Source organism: Sceloporus undulatus, chromosome 5 (assembly GCF_019175285.1).
Source record: "Sceloporus undulatus isolate JIND9_A2432 ecotype Alabama chromosome 5, SceUnd_v1.1, whole genome shotgun sequence".
NCBI classification, from domain to species: Eukaryota; Metazoa; Chordata; class Lepidosauria; order Squamata; family Phrynosomatidae; genus Sceloporus; species Sceloporus undulatus.
In genome coordinates this window covers 60,233,615-60,253,070 of record NC_056526.1, presented here as the reverse complement: position 1 = coordinate 60,253,070, position 19,456 = coordinate 60,233,615, and positions in this window count along the sequence as shown.

Genomic DNA, 19,456 nt, shown 5'->3' with positions numbered 1-19,456 from the left:
GAGAGTGAAAGCCAGGAGAAGAGCTGCAACTCCCATCATCCCTAACATTTCACACACGTGCACTTCCTAAAAATATTTTACTGGCGTTTTACCAGTGCTTACCCCACGGTAACCATTGGTATGAAAATCTTTATTAGCTGGATGCAGTAAAGGACTGAATGCAAGTGAACAGACTGAGACTCATTCCAGACAAGAGCAAAGTGCTGCTGGCCAGTAGGAAAATCAAACTGAGATTGGGATCACAACCTATTGTGGATGGGGTTGCTTTCCCTCTGAAAGATCAGGTTTGTAGTTTGGGGAGGTGATGTTCTTGGACCCAGAAGTGTTCTTGGAAAGCCAGGTTGCTGCAGTGGCCAGGAGTGTCTTTGCCCATCCATTACTGGTGTGCCAAATGCACTCTTTCTTGGTGAAAGAAGATCTGCCACAGTGGTTTATGCCTTAGTTACATCTTGATTTGATTATATTGTAACATGCTTTACATGGGGCTATCCTTGAAAAGAGTTTGGAAGCTGTAGTTAATGCAAAATCCATCAGCCAGACTGGTATCAGGTGTGAATTTTAGAGACCTTACAACACCAGTCTTATAAGAACTGCACTGGCTTCCAATTTGCTTCTTGAACTCAATTCAGAATTCTTGTGTTGACTTCCAATGTCCTAAAAGCCTTGGGACAAATGTATCTGAAATATCACGTCCTCCCCTGAGAACCTGTCAGAAATTTGAAATCTTCAGAACAAGTATATTTATTACATGTCCATTTCTAATATCTTTATCTGCTTATGATTTCAGTCTCATACTGATGTGCAAAATGACCCTGAATGGCCAGAGTGTATACAGTTCTCTGACTAAAAAGCAAGCTTTAATGGCCAATGCAGAAACAGAGACCCTGTTGCTTGTCACAGTACCTGGTGAAGTTAGATTGGTGGGTATACATAAGAGGTGTTCTCTGTGACTGCAGCTCAACTGTGGAAACCCTACACAAGGAAGTTAAGTTGGACCCATCTCTTTTAAGCTTCCAGGGGACAGCCAAAACAGTACTGTTTCACATGGCATTCAGTGTTTGCAAGTGCTTTTTTAACTGTTTCAATACTGGAATCTGGGATTGTTTTTAGACTGCTTTGGGGAGTTTTTAAGGAATATTTTAACAAATAGCTTCATTTATATACTGCTTCATACTGAACTAACAGTGTCTAAGCGGGTTACAACTGTAAGCTAATTGCCCCCAACAATCTGGGTACTCATTTTAGTGACCTCGGAAGGATACAAGCCTGAGTCAAGCTTGAGCCCTTTCGCTAGTATTGAACTTGCAACATTATGGTTTTTAGTGAGTAGCTGCAGTACAGGCATTTAACCACTGCGCCACATATTTTAAAAATATGTTTTTAAAATGTTTTCACTTTTTTATTGGTTAAATTGGTTTTTATTTATTCATTGCCTTGGGAGCATTTGTGTGCTAAGAGGCAATGCAGAAATACTTTAAATAAATAAATAAACCTTTTCAGCAGCATTTTAAAATTCTGAGGTCTTTTGTTAATTGTTTGTACATAAACCTCTTAGCCAGCACTTTGAGCTGGTTATTATGGATTCTCAGAAACAGAACAGGTTCTGGAAAGATCCTGCTAGAGCACACATCACTGATATGTGAGGTATCAAAACTGAAGCTGCCCAGCAGAGAAAAAGGAGCAAAAAATGGATTCAGGCAAAGGATCTGGCTACATAATGTCTTGTTTTGCTTGCATCTACATCCAAAAAGGGCAGTTCAGCTTCACTTTACCCCCTTCTACTACATTCTTTTTCAGTGTTTTATCTTTCTTCTAGAGCAGCTCTGGTCTTCACAAGATATTTAAACCTTCCTTCACAACATCTGCACTAAAACCACAACTACAGTTGAAACATGACAACTAAAATGCACCTTATTTTGGAGAAGCTATAAGAAACCAAGCCTTACAAACTGTCAACATTCTCAGTACTGCTCCTATATATAGAATAAGGAAGAATAGAAAATGACCTATAATAGATTTCCCCTTAAACAAGATTTTCCAATTGTTTTCAGATTTGGGGATTGCCTGCAGAACAACTGGATTCAATTAGAAACATGATACTGAAAAATTAGAATATTACTATCTATCTGCTAAGTTAAGGGATTTCTTACTTACAGTTAAAATAATAACCAGCCTCTTTTATCTTCCCCTTAAAAGTTCATGTACATTTTCAGAGAGAGTAAATGCACTGGGTAGTAAGGATATCCCTAAGATTTCCAGAACAAAGCCCAGGAACATTTTGGAACATCACCTAGAAATAAACAAGTATTTATGAGGTAAACTAGAACCACAATTTTACTGATTTTTAGCATGAGATGAAAACATGTAACCTTCCAGATATTGCTGAACTTAATACTAAGCATTCTTCAGTATACGACTGATGATACAACTCTTGGGAGTGATAAATCAATATCACCTGGAGGTCCCCATGATTCCTATCCTTTATTTATACAACAGAGTTCTGCAATAATATAGATGCATAGATTGCACAATGTCAAACGTTAAGGAGCCCAGTGCTAAGAGTGAAGATAGTCCATTTGCTGCTTATGTTGTCCAAGTAGCTGCTCAGGAGCTGCAACCCCATGGTCTAAATGTGTGATCCCTGCAGGAGCCACTGAGCTACAGCACCCATTATAATGGATTAGGAGCATGACACCCAAACAGAGTCAAGGATGATGATGCTGAGAGAAAGCCACTGATGTAAAAGATTCATTGGTGATTAATGGATGCAGCAAATAGATATGAAAAGAAAGTTCACACGCCCTTTCTGCTGACAGGCAGCTGGAATCCCCTGAGAGGGAACCCCAAACAACACTAGGCATCAAGGTTATTTGGGAATGAAGTCCAACAATATCTAGAAATCCACATTTAGAAATTACGGCTTTAAACTAATCTGCTAGTCTCAGATACACTGGAGTATCTCTCAACATTAGAGATGAGGCAAGATTCAGCTGCCACTCTTATCATCTTTTGTGCATTGAATACTTGTGGGTGAAGGTATTACCGATTGGACCAGCTGGACATTTGGACCATGCAGAAAATATATCATCAACCAGCTCTGGAAATATTTATAGTAATTGGTTTACAAAGCAAAATCAAGTAGTTATAAAGTAGTTCTCTCCATCTGCTGAAAAGCTATCAACACTTCACACCCATTCTTTCCTCTAAGAGGATTGTCACCTTCCACAAATCTGATTTCCTGCCAATAAGAAAACCATCTCCAATCATACGCTTCCATCTATGAAACATCCACCATAAATTCTGGACTATTAGCAAACACAGCCTCATAAGTGGTCAACTATGAATCACAAGATTAATGGGAAAATAGTGTGTATCCCCATTCACAAGTTTCCTACTTACTAGAGGCCTTTCTTGTCACAATGCAGGTGCTGGGATTGGTTTATTCCAGAACATGCCTTAGAATCCTCAGAAAAAATTAGATGTTGGCACTTTTGCAAGATGGAAAGGAGAGTGCACATTCCCACTATTGCCCCCACAAACTCCCTATCACCACCAAAGTTATTCCATCAACATCACAAATATCCCAGTGGTTCTTTTCAGAAATAGGATTAAAAGAAAATACACATTTTGTTTCCTGGCAGATTTGTACTCACAACAACCCAATGTACCATGTTGCCCAGTAGAATCCCTGGTACATTGGGACATTTTGACAGTGGTGAAAAGGGCCTAGGTCTGGGTGCAGCCGATGAGCTGACAACACCCTATTTAAAGATTTGATAGCAGATATATAGTGAGGGGGGGGTCAGCATTTTAACAAGTGTGACAATGGTGTACACACCAAAGAAATAAGAAAATAAATTTGGTTTGTTGCCTTATTCCATCCACTCACACTTTCTGTTTCAGTGCCATTTCAGGGCCCACTGAATCCAAATTTGAATCTCATTTGCACATCAAATGGACCTAAGCTGACTGCTACTGATAGTTTAGGATGATATACATATACTGAAAGCAATGGCAGGAAAATTCAAGAATGCAAATTATGTTAATTCCAATTCTTTGTTTATAGGTTCCCTTGTTAGTTTTCTTTCAAACTGGAGAAATACAAAAGAAGAGTGTAGCACTTTCCTTCACCACCATTTATCTGAGGCTGGCCAAGAGTGAATAAGCAATTATTTTAAGACATTACTGAACATAGCTATTTTTCAACAGGCACAATCTTTCCATATCCCCTTCTCTGTAACACTCTGTTGGATATATTGGATTTTTTTTTGTTAGCTTTTTACCTGTCATACAGATTTGCTCTAAATAGTCCTCTAGGTGAGACAAATTACTTAATGCCCTTTAAAATCTCAAAAGATGTTGTGCACACACAGACTCACTCAAAACAGAATCCTTAAATGTGAAAGCATTTTTGCCATTTATGTACCAACCCATATACCCCTTCTCAAAAGTAAAAAGAAGATACCATGAGCATTTTCTTGTTCTTTTTTGGGAAAAAGAGTATTCAAGTACAGTCCTCCACTGAAAACATACCTCATCCTTCTCCAAGGTATCACCCTCCAGATGTGCTACAGTACAATCCCCACTAATCCACAGACACTAACATCCTACCAAAGGGCTCTCTTGGCCAGAAGGTTTTCTGATGAACAACCATCTCTTTTTCCTCTCTTTGCTGACTCCCAGAACTTTTGCTTTCATTGTTAAAAACCATTCCTTCTCCTCCAGCTCCCCCTTCTCCGTTTCCGCTACATCATGGGTTTCAGAGAAACAAGTCATGCCAGACAAATCTGATCTCTTTCTTTGATAAAATTACCAGCTTGGTAGATGAAGGGAATGCTGTGGATATAGTATATCTTGATTTCAGTAAGGCCTTTGACAAGGTTTCCCATGACATTCTTGCAAACAAGCTTGTAAAATGTGGGCTAGACAAAGGAACTGTTACATGGATTTGGAATTGGTTGACCGGCCGAACCCAAAGGGTGCTCAACAATGGCTCTTTTTGAAAATGAACAGAAAATGACGGGAGGAAGAGAAGAAGGGATTTAAGGAGAGGATGGAAGAAGTAGAAGGTAACAGTAGGAAGGAGTTCAACTAAAAACAGAAGGAATAAGGAGGGATATAAGGGAAGACAAGAGGTAAAGGGGAAACAAAAACACTAAAGAAGGTAGATAAGATACAAAAATCTGAATTTTATGGGAACAGAGAAAGACCCACTTTTTCAACATGTAAATATACATATGTACAGATATCTGTACATGTATACCCTCCCCCTTGGGTTACGTAACCCTTTCTAGATCTCTGCTCTGTCCAATTTCCTCTTGATGTACAACTTGATATAAGGACCAGTGAGTTTGTACCGTGACACATTTGTTATTGTTGTTGTGTGTTTTTTTTAATTTTCAATAAAATCTTTTTAAAAAAAACACAATGGCTCTTTTTCAGCCTGGAGAGAAGTGACCAGTGGGGTCCCACAGGGCTTTGTCCTGGGCCCAGTGTTATTCAACATCTTTATCAATGACCTGGATGACAGAATTGGGAGCATACTTATCAAATTTGCAGATGACACCAAATTAGGAGGAATAGCGAATACTCCAGAGGACAGGATCAACATTCAAAATGATCTGAATAGACTAGAAAGCTGGGCCAAAGCTAACAAAATGAAATTCAACACAGAGAAATGTAAGGTACTGCACTTAGGGCAGAAAAATAAAATGCACAGATTTAGGATGGGGGACACCTGGCTGAATGAAACTACATGTGAAAGGGATCTGGGAGTCCAAGTAGACCACAAGTTGAACACGAGTCAACAGTGCAATGCGGCAGCTAAAAAGGCCAATGAAATTTTAGGCTGCATCAATAAAAGTATAGTGTCTAGATCAAGAGAAGTAATAGTGCCACTGCATTCTGCTCTGGTCAGGCCCCACCTGGAATATTGTGTCCAGTTTTGGGCACCACAATTCAAAAAGGACATTGAGAAACTGGAGCGTGTCCAAAGGAGGGCGACTAAAATGGTGAAAGGTCTGGAAACCTTGCCCTATGAGGAACGACTCAGGGAGCTGGGAATGTTTAGCCTGGAGAAGAGAAAGTTAAGAGGTGATATGATAGCCCTGCTTAAATATTTGAAAGGATGTCATATTGAGGAGGGAGCAAGCTTGTTTTCTGCTGCTCCAGAGAACAGGACCTGGAACAATGGATGCAAGCTCCAGGAAAAGAGATTCCACCTCAACATTAGGAAGAACTTCCTGACAGTAAGGGCTGTTCGACAGTGGAACACACTCCCTCGGAGTGTAGTGGAGTCTCCTTCCTTGGAGGTCTTTAAGCAGAGGCTGGATGGCCATCTATTGGGGATGCTTTGATTGGATTTCCTGCATGGCAGGGGGTTGGACTGGATGGCCCATGCGGTCTCTTCCAACTCTATGATTCTATGATTTTACAGAATGTTGCAAGAGTAAGCTGTTGCTGAGGTGTGCAATCATCTCATTAAGCATTTCCATTCTTGAAGTTGAGTATCAGTAATGAGTGTAATGCAATGGTCACTTTTGGTTCATAGTGATGCAAACTACATTATGAAAACAAACCCATTGTGTATGTAGCTGTGTATTCTCAGCCAGTGTATAAATACTTATCAGTGCCTTCAGTTTACTGGGGTTGCCTTAGCTGTAGTTTCTTTACTATTTGATTTCACATTCCTCATTGCATAATGGAGCAAAACTGGCAGATATGTAATTGGTTGCACAACATTAATATTCATAATAAGAATGACATAGTGCAACTACCACTTTACTTCCTGGATGTGAATTTCCACTACACCAATGTGATCTAGGATATCAACCTTGAGCTTTTGAATTTTATTTCAGATTCAGATCTGAATCAGGTTGAGTCTGTTCTAAAATGGTTGAAACCAAATATGTCCAAATCCAAATCATTAAATTCGAGGGCCCTATCACAGCCCTGTTAATAATGTGCATCCTTTTTGCTCTCTTACCTATTTATTAGTTAATTAATTGCCAGTATCACAAACATCGAACGAGGGGGCTAAATATTAAAGACATTTTATTCTAAGTTCCCACAGGTTCTTTTATATACTACTGTATTTTCCTAAACTGGATAAAACACTCTAGATGAGGTATGGAAAGACTATTCAAAGACTGAGGGAAAAATAAAAAGGGGAAAGCTTTATTGTAGGAAACACTGAGAATACAAATGCTGACAAACCCCCTTCATCCCTCAACTCCTTCCTCCTGCATTCACTCTTTTCCTCTTCCTCAACATGGCTGTGTAGTGGCTAAGGGGGAAGGTGCAGCAAAACCAAAAAAGAATCCTGTGGCACCTTAAATGCTAACAAATTTTATTATGGCAACAGCTTTCTATGGCATAATAAAATTTGTCAGACAACTGTTGACATTTTATTTGTGACAACAGTCCCATCTTAAATTACAATTTCTAGAAGTAAAATATGCACAGGGATTTCAAGGAGGATAATGGCAACATATGTCAAATTGGTGCTGCCATTTGGGGTGCACTGTCAGAATAAGACTTTGGCACTTTGAAAAACAATCCTTAAAATGCAAAGACAACATTAAAGTCATCTTAGGCTGCAAGCTACTTACTCAGCATCAGTGTGTTGGGCTTTGGAGACCCCTGTCTTAACATTTGTAAGAAAGCAAAACAAGACTAAGATAAGATGATAACTGTTGCCACACAAATGACAGTTTAAAAGTGAGAGGAGGAAGTTATTCATTGTAGAGTAGTAGGAAGAACAGTCTAGTGACAGGGAAAAAATATATTTCCAGGAAATAATAAAGATCAACAAGATTTTAAAGGTTTGTCAAGCAGCTGAGAAATCTTTTTATTAAAGTGCTTTTAAATTCAACATCTTCCCTTTGAAATTACACTTGGTGAACATATGATCTCAAAGTAAGACTATATATCCCGCAACAAACACATGTCACCAAAAACATTCAATTTTGTGCTCGTAATATATAAAATCACTCACTACATGTTAAAGGTCATCACATTGTTCATTTCCCCCCACCATTTCACCTCCTATGAAGATAGCAAAGCAGTCAAACCTTACATAGCAAAAAGTATGAAATCTTGTCTACATATACATTCTTCCATTTATTTATTTATTTATTTATTTATTTAAGTTTTCTTTTCTTTTTTTACAAATGCCCAGGGGACAGGAGATATGGACCAGAATTCTGTTGGTGAATTGCACTAGTGGTGCACTACAATGGTGAAATCTCTTGGTTCATTGCACTTACCTAGGGTTGCATCATGGTGGTGAATGAATGCAGACACAATCTGTTGGCATTAAGAAACTATATCTCCAATGATTTACTGCCTTCATGTGCACGGTGCCCGTGGTTTTTTACCATCTATGGTGGCATAGTTATGCCAGTGTAGCGCATCGACTAAGGGCCCTTTCATTCTACACAGTTATAGCACAAAAGAACCCTGGTGGCACAGTGGTTAAATGCTGGCACTGCATGCCACAATGCTCCAGGTTGACTCAGCCTTCCATCCTCTCATAGGTTAATAATAATAATAATAATTTATATTCTGCTTTTTCGCAGAGGAATCAAAGCAGATTACAACAGTATAAGAATAAAACATCGTACAGTTAAAAATTACAGTTAAAAAGAACAATTCTATATACCACCCACCCTCCAAACATAAAAAAAATTAATCAAAACCTTAAAAAGAGATTAAACAACAAGAAAAAGTAAAACATTCCAATGTGAATTCACTTAAATTGTGGGTAGATTTGGGTTGGTCAAATAAGTACCCAGCTTGTTGGGGACAATTGGCTTACACATTGTCGACTACTTAGAGAGTACTTAGTACTACTTAGAGAGAACATGGCCACATAACCTGAATAACCCACAGAAAACTACTTAGAGAGTGTTTAGTTCACTGTGAAGTGGTATAGAAATGTAAAGTACTATTACTATAGCACTATGATTCCATTTTAACGGTCATGGCATCATAGAATCCTGGAACTTGCAGTGGAAGGGGGATATTTAGAATCCTTAGCAGGAGAGTTCCTCTATGAACTGCAGGATTCCATAGGATACAGGTATGGTACTTGAAGTGGAATCATAGTGCTGCAATTGCATAATGTGAAAGGACCTCACATAATGTGTATTATGTGTAACTCTACCAATTTGGTCATAACCAAAGAACATAGAATTCTTAATTTTCTGGAACAATAAATTGTCTTGTACTGAATCGAACATTTCGTCCATCAAGCCCAGTAACGTTAACACTGCTTGGCAATGAATCGCTAGGGTTTCAAGTAACAGGTTTTTGTCAGCAGCACTTGAATATGCCAGACTGAACCTGGAGCCTGCAACTGACATCACCTTATGCAAGTCCAGGATTTGTAATTTGGTGTGGTACTAGAGCTTTCTGGCTGAGAATCCCAATTAGCCCTGCCTGAATTACAAATCCCAAGACTCCAAATGATGTTTCCATTATAGTTTTAAAAAGTTGAACCATAGTGCTATTAATGTGAAAAGGCCCTAGGACAGCTTTAACAGGGGGCTAGACAAATCATAGATGATACATATTCCTTATAGAAACAGAAGCTGTATACCTGAGGTGATGATGAGTATCAATGGCCCGGTACATTCAGGCTTTGTGAATGGGATCTATGTAAGCAAAGCTTATATTCAAACCTGCATCCTGAAGCAACAGGACTCCTAGAGGTTGTGTCATAGGTTGTTGCTTTAAATCAGCTTTGGACAAAGCTCTCATTTGATTCCATCCTGCCAGAAGCTGCCTCTCAATGTCTCAGCAGCAGCAGCAGCAATCAGACCCCTCTTGCCCCCGTCTTTCTGTTGGTCGTACAAGGGATTCACATTGGAACAGTGTGAAACTGGCTCAGTTTCTCAAAGTTCTTTTTCAGACAAATAACAGCAGCAATGAGGAAGGAGCCATTAGATCACCATCTGAAATCCATTTATATTTAGTTTCAAGGTTTCTTCTCTCCCCCTCCCTTTTCATATATGAGTATATCACCTTTATAGACATCTGTGCATTTGGATCAGCTACTATACAGATTGTTTGCTGGAAATGTTAGAGAAAATGTAGTGTGGAATTTAAGGTGACAGAATTTCAATAGAGAAATAATAAACTTAACCTTTCTGCAATTCATGTTATTTATCAGAAGCCCTTTTATACCTTCCATCTCTTAGACAAGCTAAGGTGATAGGAATTCCAGACAGGGATATTAGGGCAGCAATACGTGGAGTTGTCCATATTTTATTATGGAATAACTGAAGACTGGGGTTAGGCCTAAATACCCTAAAGGTACTAGATTCTGTCCGATTTGGAACCTAAGCAGGTTCAGCCCTGATTAGTACTGTACTGTACTTGGACAGGAAACTGCCAATTAATAGCAGATACTCTAGACTATATTTCAAAGGAAGGGACTGATAAAACCATCTGAGAGTATTCCTTGCTCAACAAAACCCTATGAAATTCATGGGATTGCCATAAATCAATAGATCACTTGAATGCACATATACATACAATTGGAGAATGTACTGTCAAATTTTAAAACATTTTACCATCATGCTATTTACCATTCATTGCTATAAATTATCCAGTTTCTGCTTTTATTTGTTATCATTGCATTAGCTCTAGGCTCTTTTTATCTCAATTTGAATATTGCCTTGGACAGCCAGTGAGTAAATGGGTGTGTTATAAGTAATCCAAATACAAACAGCTGGGAATTGATTTATGGTTCAGTGCACACTTATTTGGAATCAAGCACTATTAAACAATGCAAAGTACTTCTAATGAAACAGGTTTATTGTCTTATATTGATGATTTCATCTTTCAACAACAGATTCAAATGATAGTCATAATGAAATATTTGAAAGTATGTCATATTGAGTATGAAGGTTTTCTGCTGCTCCAGGGACTAATATTAGGTGAAATCTCAGGAAACTACAGGAAAAGAAATTCAGCCTAAACATTATAGCTGTCAACAACAGAATATAATGCTTCAAAGCATGGTAGAGTCTCATTCTTTGGAAGTTTTTAAACAGAGGTGGATGGCCATCTGTCAGGAGTGCTTTGAATATTGTCCTTCATGGCTGGGAGTTAGACTGGATGGCCCTTATGGAGTCTTCCAGCTCTATGAGTTGGGAATCACATCTTTATATCTTAATTCTCAAGAGCACCATTTAATTTTGTGTTTTAATATACCTTGATTTCTGTATAGGAATTGTGGTTTCCTTGGTGTTACCTTTTGCATCATAGACACAGTAAAATACATATCCTGTAGAAGGCACCATCTGTTAAGAATTCAATGAAGTAAAGTGTACCTGCACAAGTGATTGAGAAACAGATCCAGTCTGTTCATGTGTTGCTTGTCCCACATAGCTTGCTTATTTATTCGTTCGTTCGTTCGTTCATTCATTCAAAGTATTTATACCCCACTCTTCAACCCCAAAGGCTCCCAGAGTGGCTTACAAATAGTTAACTAGACAGTTCCTGCCCTCAGGATTACAATTTTAAAAGACATGGCACAAAAGGAGAAGGGAATGGTGGTGGGGGAGGGGATCGAGTTCAATGGTTCTTCTGTTTCTCTGAGGCTGGATGATAACAGATAGACTGGAGAGAGGACCTTCTTCTTATCCTTGGCTAGGCCAGATATAGCTGGCCTGCCCCTCTCTCTCACTCTGAGGCTAGATGATGGTCAGTTGATTGGAGGGAGGGCCTTATTCTTACTCTTGGTTAGGCCTGATGGGGCTTGGCCTGTCCCCCCCGCCCCTCTCTCTGAGGCCGGATGATGGAGGATCAACTGGAGAGAGAGTCTTCTTCTCACTCTTGGTTAGACCCAATGGAGCTGGGCTAGCTACACTTAGAACAAAGACTTCAGGAGTCATAGTATAAAGGTTTCTAGATGGCAGTGGTGGTGATAGATTGATTGACTGACTAACTGACTGACTGACTGACTGACTGTGTAAGGGAGTAAATGATGATTCTGTATCTGAAAATACTGCTCCAGTTTAATTGCAGAATAATGACACCTGTACAAGGTAAACTAGAACCATCCCTTTCCTCTAATGTGGAGGCCAGGAACACACTGCAACTATGCCCTTGGGAACCATGCTGGATTAAACCTAAATTGTTTTGACAATGTTTATTGCTGATTTACCTTCCTAATCATCTTATGCAAATAGGGTTATTTGGGAGAGAACAAAGCTAACAGCTTCATTCTAGCCAAGGCCAACATAATAACAAGTTACATATTCTCATAACCCTGCAAAGTAAAGAAGCTCAATATTGTTTGTCCTTGTCCAATGGGAAGCATAAACAGCAGAGTCAACAGAGTATTCACAGGAAAGTTCACATTACATGAACTTTGGTCCAAAACACACTGTGGAAATATTCCAGTTTGAGACCACTTTAACTGCCCTGGCTCAGTGCTAGAGAATCCTGGGAATTGTAGCTTATTGTGGCATCAGAGCTCTCTAACAGAGAAGGCTAAATGTTTCACAAAACTACAGTTCCCTGAATTCCCTAGCATTGAGCCAGGGCAGTTAAAGCAGTATCAAACTGGATTATTTCTGCAGTCTGTTTTGGACCATAGTTGTTTAATACAAGTCTCCTCTGATTCACAGATAACATTTTTGGGGACAGTTGTACATTATGAGCACATCATGTAAATCCAGTTACATGGAATTTGCTATGTTCATCTGTTTTGCTAGCTTGCCAATTTTTCTAATGGCTCCTTAAAGACTAACAAGTTTTACTAGGTATAAGCTTTTGTTTACTGAAATCCAGTGGTACCCAATGCATTGACGATGTGTGCTGCAGTCCACAAAAACTTATACGAACTAAAACCTGATGAACTTTAAGATGTGACTAGATTCTTTGTTGTTACATATGCATATGGATATATAGTACTAAAAGCTCAACTGAGAAACATATACATCTCTCTCTAGATAGATACACAGACAGATAGATAGATAGACATATTCATTTTTATATATGTATGTGGCAGTGCAGATATGCATTTATGTGGAACAGGTTAACTATAAGAAAATATTAGCATTGATGCAAGAATAACAATGTGGCTTTTAGAGTTATCATTGCAAAAGTACTTCTTTCTCATATGCAAACAATTCACAGTGAGTGACACCTCTGTCCTCACACACTGTATAAATTACTCTCACAACACAACACAGAGAAGTTTCAATTTACTCCAACTTATCTAGTAGTCTTTATGTTAGAAAGAAGGAATAAAACTGAATGTCTTCAATCCAACATTCTGGCCACTGCACCACACTTGTTCAAAGAGTAATTGAGAAATCCAGGTAAAACTTGGACTAACCATTTCAAACCCTAACAAGAGACTGCATGTTTGAATGCATCCACCCTTAAAACACAGTAGTTTCTGTTCTGAAACAGCATTATGTCAAAGATACACCCAGACTAAAGCCCTTTCATTCTCATGGTAGGATTCTACAAATATTGAACTATCAACTGGGAAAAGGATACTTTAAATCCTGTAAAGTATACTGACCATATCACCACTAGAAATGCTTCCTTTGATTCCTCCCTTTCCCCCAAATGTTATGATCTTCTGAAAACAGAAACACATAGATGTAGTGCAATATTATTAATTCCTTAAATTCCTTCCATCAAACCTCAGTGGAGTAAGCATAGTTCCAAGTGTGCTGCAACACACTCAATCATTGTTATCTGTTTCAGAGATGGGTGCCATTTAGCCCATGGTTTTCTTTTGTCGGATACATTTCTTGGGACCAGTCTTTAAACAATAAATTGTCACCACTCTTATTTCACAAAAGAAACCATATCTTGAGAAATTAGCAATTGTTTTATGTACATTGCAAGTAGCCTCTGGGTAGTTTTGCTAGAGGTAGGATGAATCTTAGTACTAGCAAGAAAAGCACTAAAGAACAAACCTACATAGAATAGACACTGCAAGCATCCATGCTCTGTAGACATTGGGGGAAACTTTTGAAAAATGTTTCAGCAAGATGACCACCAGAAGGAAGATTCCCCTATTAGTATTCCTGGCAGCATTTCTAAGATCCAAGAAGTCTCAGACACTTCATACCAGGAAGGAACGTGGAAGGACTGAAGCTTGTTCTCTAGCAAAGGAGATCCAGAGAAATGTGACTGAAAACATTCTTCCTGAGGCTGTGATCAGAATCAGTGGAAACTGCCAGTTATGTGGGGGCAATCACTGGAACTGGTTGGGATTTGAAAATAGCTTACGTAAAAACAGAGAAGCTGTGAGAAAATCTCTTATTTAATGTTTTGCTCTAGCATCACTGTCTCAAAAACCATTTTTGAACTTTGAACACTTTAGTTGTTATCTTCTTCCTACAAGCGACGAATGAATCATAGAATGATACGTTTCAAATCAGCCTTGTGCTCTACTTCATTGCAAGATACAACAGCAGCAGCCCTGATAGTCTTAAATAATAGGGTTGGCACAAGGGCTTCTTTGGTTCCAAATACAGTTTGGTGATTCAGACCAATCCTTGATTTGGTCTTGATTGACCTGCATACTGAAAAAGAAGTTAGATTTAGGAATCTGGATGTCCAGCCCCTACCCCCATTGATCTGCACTGAAAACAAAAATAGCTACATTTTTTTCCAGATATCCGCATGAAACATGAAACAATAGACCCTCACTAGAGAATTAACCATGCCATATTATAAACACCTTTTGGAGCCTTTGTGCTAGGCCCTGTTAGAATTTACACACACACACACACACACACACACACACACACACATATATATATATATATATAGGTCATGGTTCTAGACCAGATGCATAGCTAAATAACTACTATAGTAATTATGTAGGAAAGTACTGTCTCCCAGCCCAAGCCCATCCCCATCCACACTTACTAAACAGCTGCCACTGCAAACAACATGTGTTTGTTCTCCTGTCCATCAGGACACAGAGACTGACATTTCCCCCCTCCCTCCAAGAATCTCCAATGTGACAGTCAGAAACAAGACTCCTGTTGTAATTCCTACTCGCCTAGGTGGCACAGTGGTTTAACACGTGTACTGCAGCCATTCATTCATAAACCACAAGGTTGTGAGTCCAATACCAGCCAGGGGCTGCAGGCCTGGAATCCTTCCATAGGTCTCTAAAATGAGTATCCAGCTTGTTGGGGGCAATTAGCTTATACTTTGTAAACTGCTTAGTGCATTGGTAAGCGGTATAGAAATGTACTTGCTATTGCTATTGCTATTTCCAGAAGGGGATGGAAATGTCAGTCTGCCACACCATGATCTATAGCTTGACAGGTGAAAAATTGTCATTAAGGAACAAGAGTTAGAGTGGGTAAAACTACAGCAGCACAATACAGCACAATGGATACAGGATAAGGATGCAGAGAGGACAAGCAATCTGGCTAAGAAGCAAGGCAGATCAGCAATTAAATCAAAATCAATCATTCCAGGTGGATGAAGCTGGCTTCCTTTGGGGGGGGGGGGGTGCCATGCTCTAAAAAAGCATCACAGAGATTCAAAATCAAAGAAATTATGTATTAAATATTGTAGACCAGACCAAATGGTCATGGTCGGCATTGGTCAAAGAAATCCATCAATGCTGTTTTAAAATCGATTGAAGTTTCCAGTGTCAGCTCAAATAATGAAATACCTTGGTCAACTAGACAATAGAAACTGGGGAGACAATGGTTGGCAGAGGTTAGCAGGCCTCTGGCAGGGATAGAAAATGGTGACCCAGAGCATCATTCAGCTAAGGAAATTGAATCAAGACTTGCTTCTGGGCTGGCACCGTGTCCTGGTTTTGGAGCCCTCATGCAAAACCTCCTAAGAGCATCTCCTAGGTTCAGACATACTGTACTATGCTAAAAAGCACAGCAAGGACAATCTAGTCAGTCAATGCCTGAACAGCCAAGGCATTTTATTATTTGAGATAACACTGGAAACCTCCATCCATTATAAAGCAGCAGTGATGGATTTATTACATTTTCAGCTTTATGTTTGCTCAATAATATAAAGTATCATTTGGCCATCACATATATTTTACTAATTTAATAATCCCTAAAATTAGATCCCTAAAGTTAATATAATTTCAACCCAGTATTAGCAGACATTTGAAACTGATTCGAAACTCTTTACTTACATACATACATACATACACACACACACACACAACCCTGCAATATATATTAAGACCAAAGAGGATGATTATTCGGCTTGACCTTGGGGATGGGAGCCTCAGGGCACACTGAGCCTGGATTCACCTGAGACTGATCAACCACCAGAACAACTGGAACAATTGAACAAGGAAGCACGGCCCCCAAGCCCTCAGACCCAACAGGTGGAGAAGAGCGCAGAACAAAGACAGCTCCTTGACAAGCAAGAGGAAGAGCACTCTTAATAAAGAACAAGTAGCTACTGCCAATTTAAGAGACAGCTCTGAACCACGTTCTGTGTTGGTAGCAACCAACAGATCTCTTGGCCTGGTATTCCTGTGGTTCTGCTCACAAAACAAGAAAAAACCTACTCTTTGGACTGGCTGACATCCCTGTTTGGCTTCTGGAATTTTGGATGGGTTTCTACTTCTCTCCTGCATTTTTCATCCCCAAGCAAATCTTTCCAGGCAAAATGGCTTTCTAGAGAGGTTGTCTGATTTACTGGTCCAGCCTTATCTGAGGTTATCTGCAAAAGCTCAGAGTAATTTTTTTCCTCTTCAGGACAGTCTATAAACAAAAAGCTTCATTTAAGGCATGTGTTCTGTTGTCTTAGTAGAAGATGGGCTGCTGGGAAACCACTGTTTGAAACAAAAAGTAACAATATCTGGTGTTGGTATATAACTGAAAGCTGAGGTTATTTCATGTAGCCCTGAAATCCTAGTCAAACACTCAAACCACCACCCCATACTGGCTATTATAACATTAAAGGTAAAGGTTTCCCCTTTGACAAGACTGTCTAGTTGTGTCCAACTGTAGGGGGCAGTTCTCATCTCTATTACTAAACCGAGGGAAGCAGCGTTGTGAAAGACGACTCCGTGGTCATGTGGCCAGCACTTCATGGAATGCTATTATCTTCCCACCAAATTGGTGCCTATTTATCTACTTGCACTTTTACATGCTTTTGAACTGCTATGTTGGCAGAAGCTGGGACTAGTGACAGGAGCTCACTTTGTGACATGGCACTTGGGTCTTGAATTGCCCACCTGTCAACCTTGCAATCGTCAGTGTTAGTGTCTTAACGGCAAAGCCATCGTGTTCCATTATAGCATTACCAATATGGAAAGGTTGTGAGTGAAGATTGGCAGCAGAGTTGGCATGGACAATGTGGATCTTTCTGTCAGCACTACTATTACTGATTTGCTTTCTAGAAGTGGATAGGATCATCGGATGTGTTGTCACTATGGGGGCATCCACACAACAATAAGGGAGTGGGATCAGGCTGTTAAGCACTGTTTATTTGGATTATAGATGTAATGCAAATGCCTGTCATTTTACAGGTAAATGATCTGTATCATGTACTGTCTGGACCAAGAATGGCAACATCATATTAAACAGTTTACCTTGCTGTTTTTCATACTTGACTTTTTATATATTTTAGCAAAACTAAATTAAATTAATTAGCACTGTTATATTGTATCAGTGGCAAGGGGAACAATGAATGAGACCTGTACATATATAAGTACAAAACATGGAGATATGTTGTTTGATTTGTTAATAATCCTCAAATATTCAGGATGGCTTTTTAAAGAGCACCATCTATCAAGTCTGGCATAATGAAGTCCTCAAAAGGTCAGTAGCAAAGGATAGATGCTGCAGGAAACTATGATTTCTCTGTAATCCAGTTATCCTCCCACTCCTCTAATTTAATTCCACTGCATTTAACTGCAGAAAGGTGAAAGAGCAACCACTTGTTTTTTTCCCTGACACTCCCATGTCTGCAATCCCCCGAGAATGGCTTTGTCTTTGCTTGCTGCCGTAATTGCATTAGTAATGAAAATGTATTGTAAAAATAATTATTGCCGCCTTTGTATTATGTTAGCATCAGCAAAACTTGGTTGGGAGGAAATGTTTAATTAGCTATTCCTCATTTGGCTTTTTCTTGGCTTTTCTTTAATAAAATCTGTGTTTAGAAGTGCAAATGTTTAATGGTCAGGTGCATGATTCCACACTGTAATGGTACTGTTTTGCCCACATATTTCAAGGCAAGGCCCAGCAAATGAAATGCTAATTAAACATCTGCAAACGTATAATTAATTTGAAAACAAAGAACTAAGTAACCACTTCCCCATACTAAAAAAAACCCTGCTTTACTTCCTTCATAATGCATTGCTTTTAAAACAGCAACAAAACTCGATAAATATAGATATTGTTAATGAGAACTACTATAAAGTTAGACTCTAACTTTATGAGTTTCCAGTTACTACTAAGAAAACCCAAATTCAAATCCCAATTCATCCAATCAGTGTCCTTCAACCCAACCTATTTCATGGGGTTGTCATGATCAAGGAAGGAAACAAGTCTTTTGGCCTTTGCAGGCAAGGCCATAGTTAACCTAAATGAGTTCAAATCTGCAGGGCAAGACAAACTGTATTCCAAAATACTGATGGAAGTTACTGCTGTATTCTCTGAACCCCTTTCCATCATTTTTGAGAAATTGTGGAGAATAGGTGGATTGCCAAAGGATTCGAGAAAGGCAAACATATATCCCTCTCTTTTTTTAAAAAAAAGTTTTTTAAAAAAAAAAGATTATGAAACTGGAGACCAACCAGTCTAATAATATTAGAAAGGGTTTTCCAGCATTTTGAAGACAATACAATGATCAACAGGAGTCGACATGTGTTTGTCAATAACAGAAACAGGTGAGGTATCACATATTACTTAACAGTATACTGTGTTCTTTTTCTTTCTGAGAATGTCAAGCTAGTTTTGCAGTTGTTGAGGGGAAATGCTGGCAGAAAATATATCAGAAAAAGTAGAACCACGAAATCCAATGAAATGTGACCTCCCCTTCCCCCAGAATAGAATGTAGTTTAAGGTTCAATTCATTTCCAGCACTGTAGCCAATTGGATAAAATATTTAATGGCACTGTATTCTGAACTATATATTTTTGACAATACATTTCACGCCCTGTATGGCACTGACATTATGAGATTGGAGTGAATAATGTAGGAGAAGCTCAACATTCTTCACAACACAAGACTCAGATTTGTTATTTTTCATTGCTGTGCCACTAGCTAAATTAAGTTTTGATAATACATAACTGGTACTTACTTTGTAGGAATTATATTAAAATATAAAGAGGTCTCAACCTTCTGTCTTTTTCAATGCAATATTAAAATCACATTAATATTTAAAGCATTGGTAACCACTGAGAAGAATAAAAATTCAAAGTGCATGTACAAATCAGGACCACAGGAATTTAAAGAGCTCACTTTTTTTT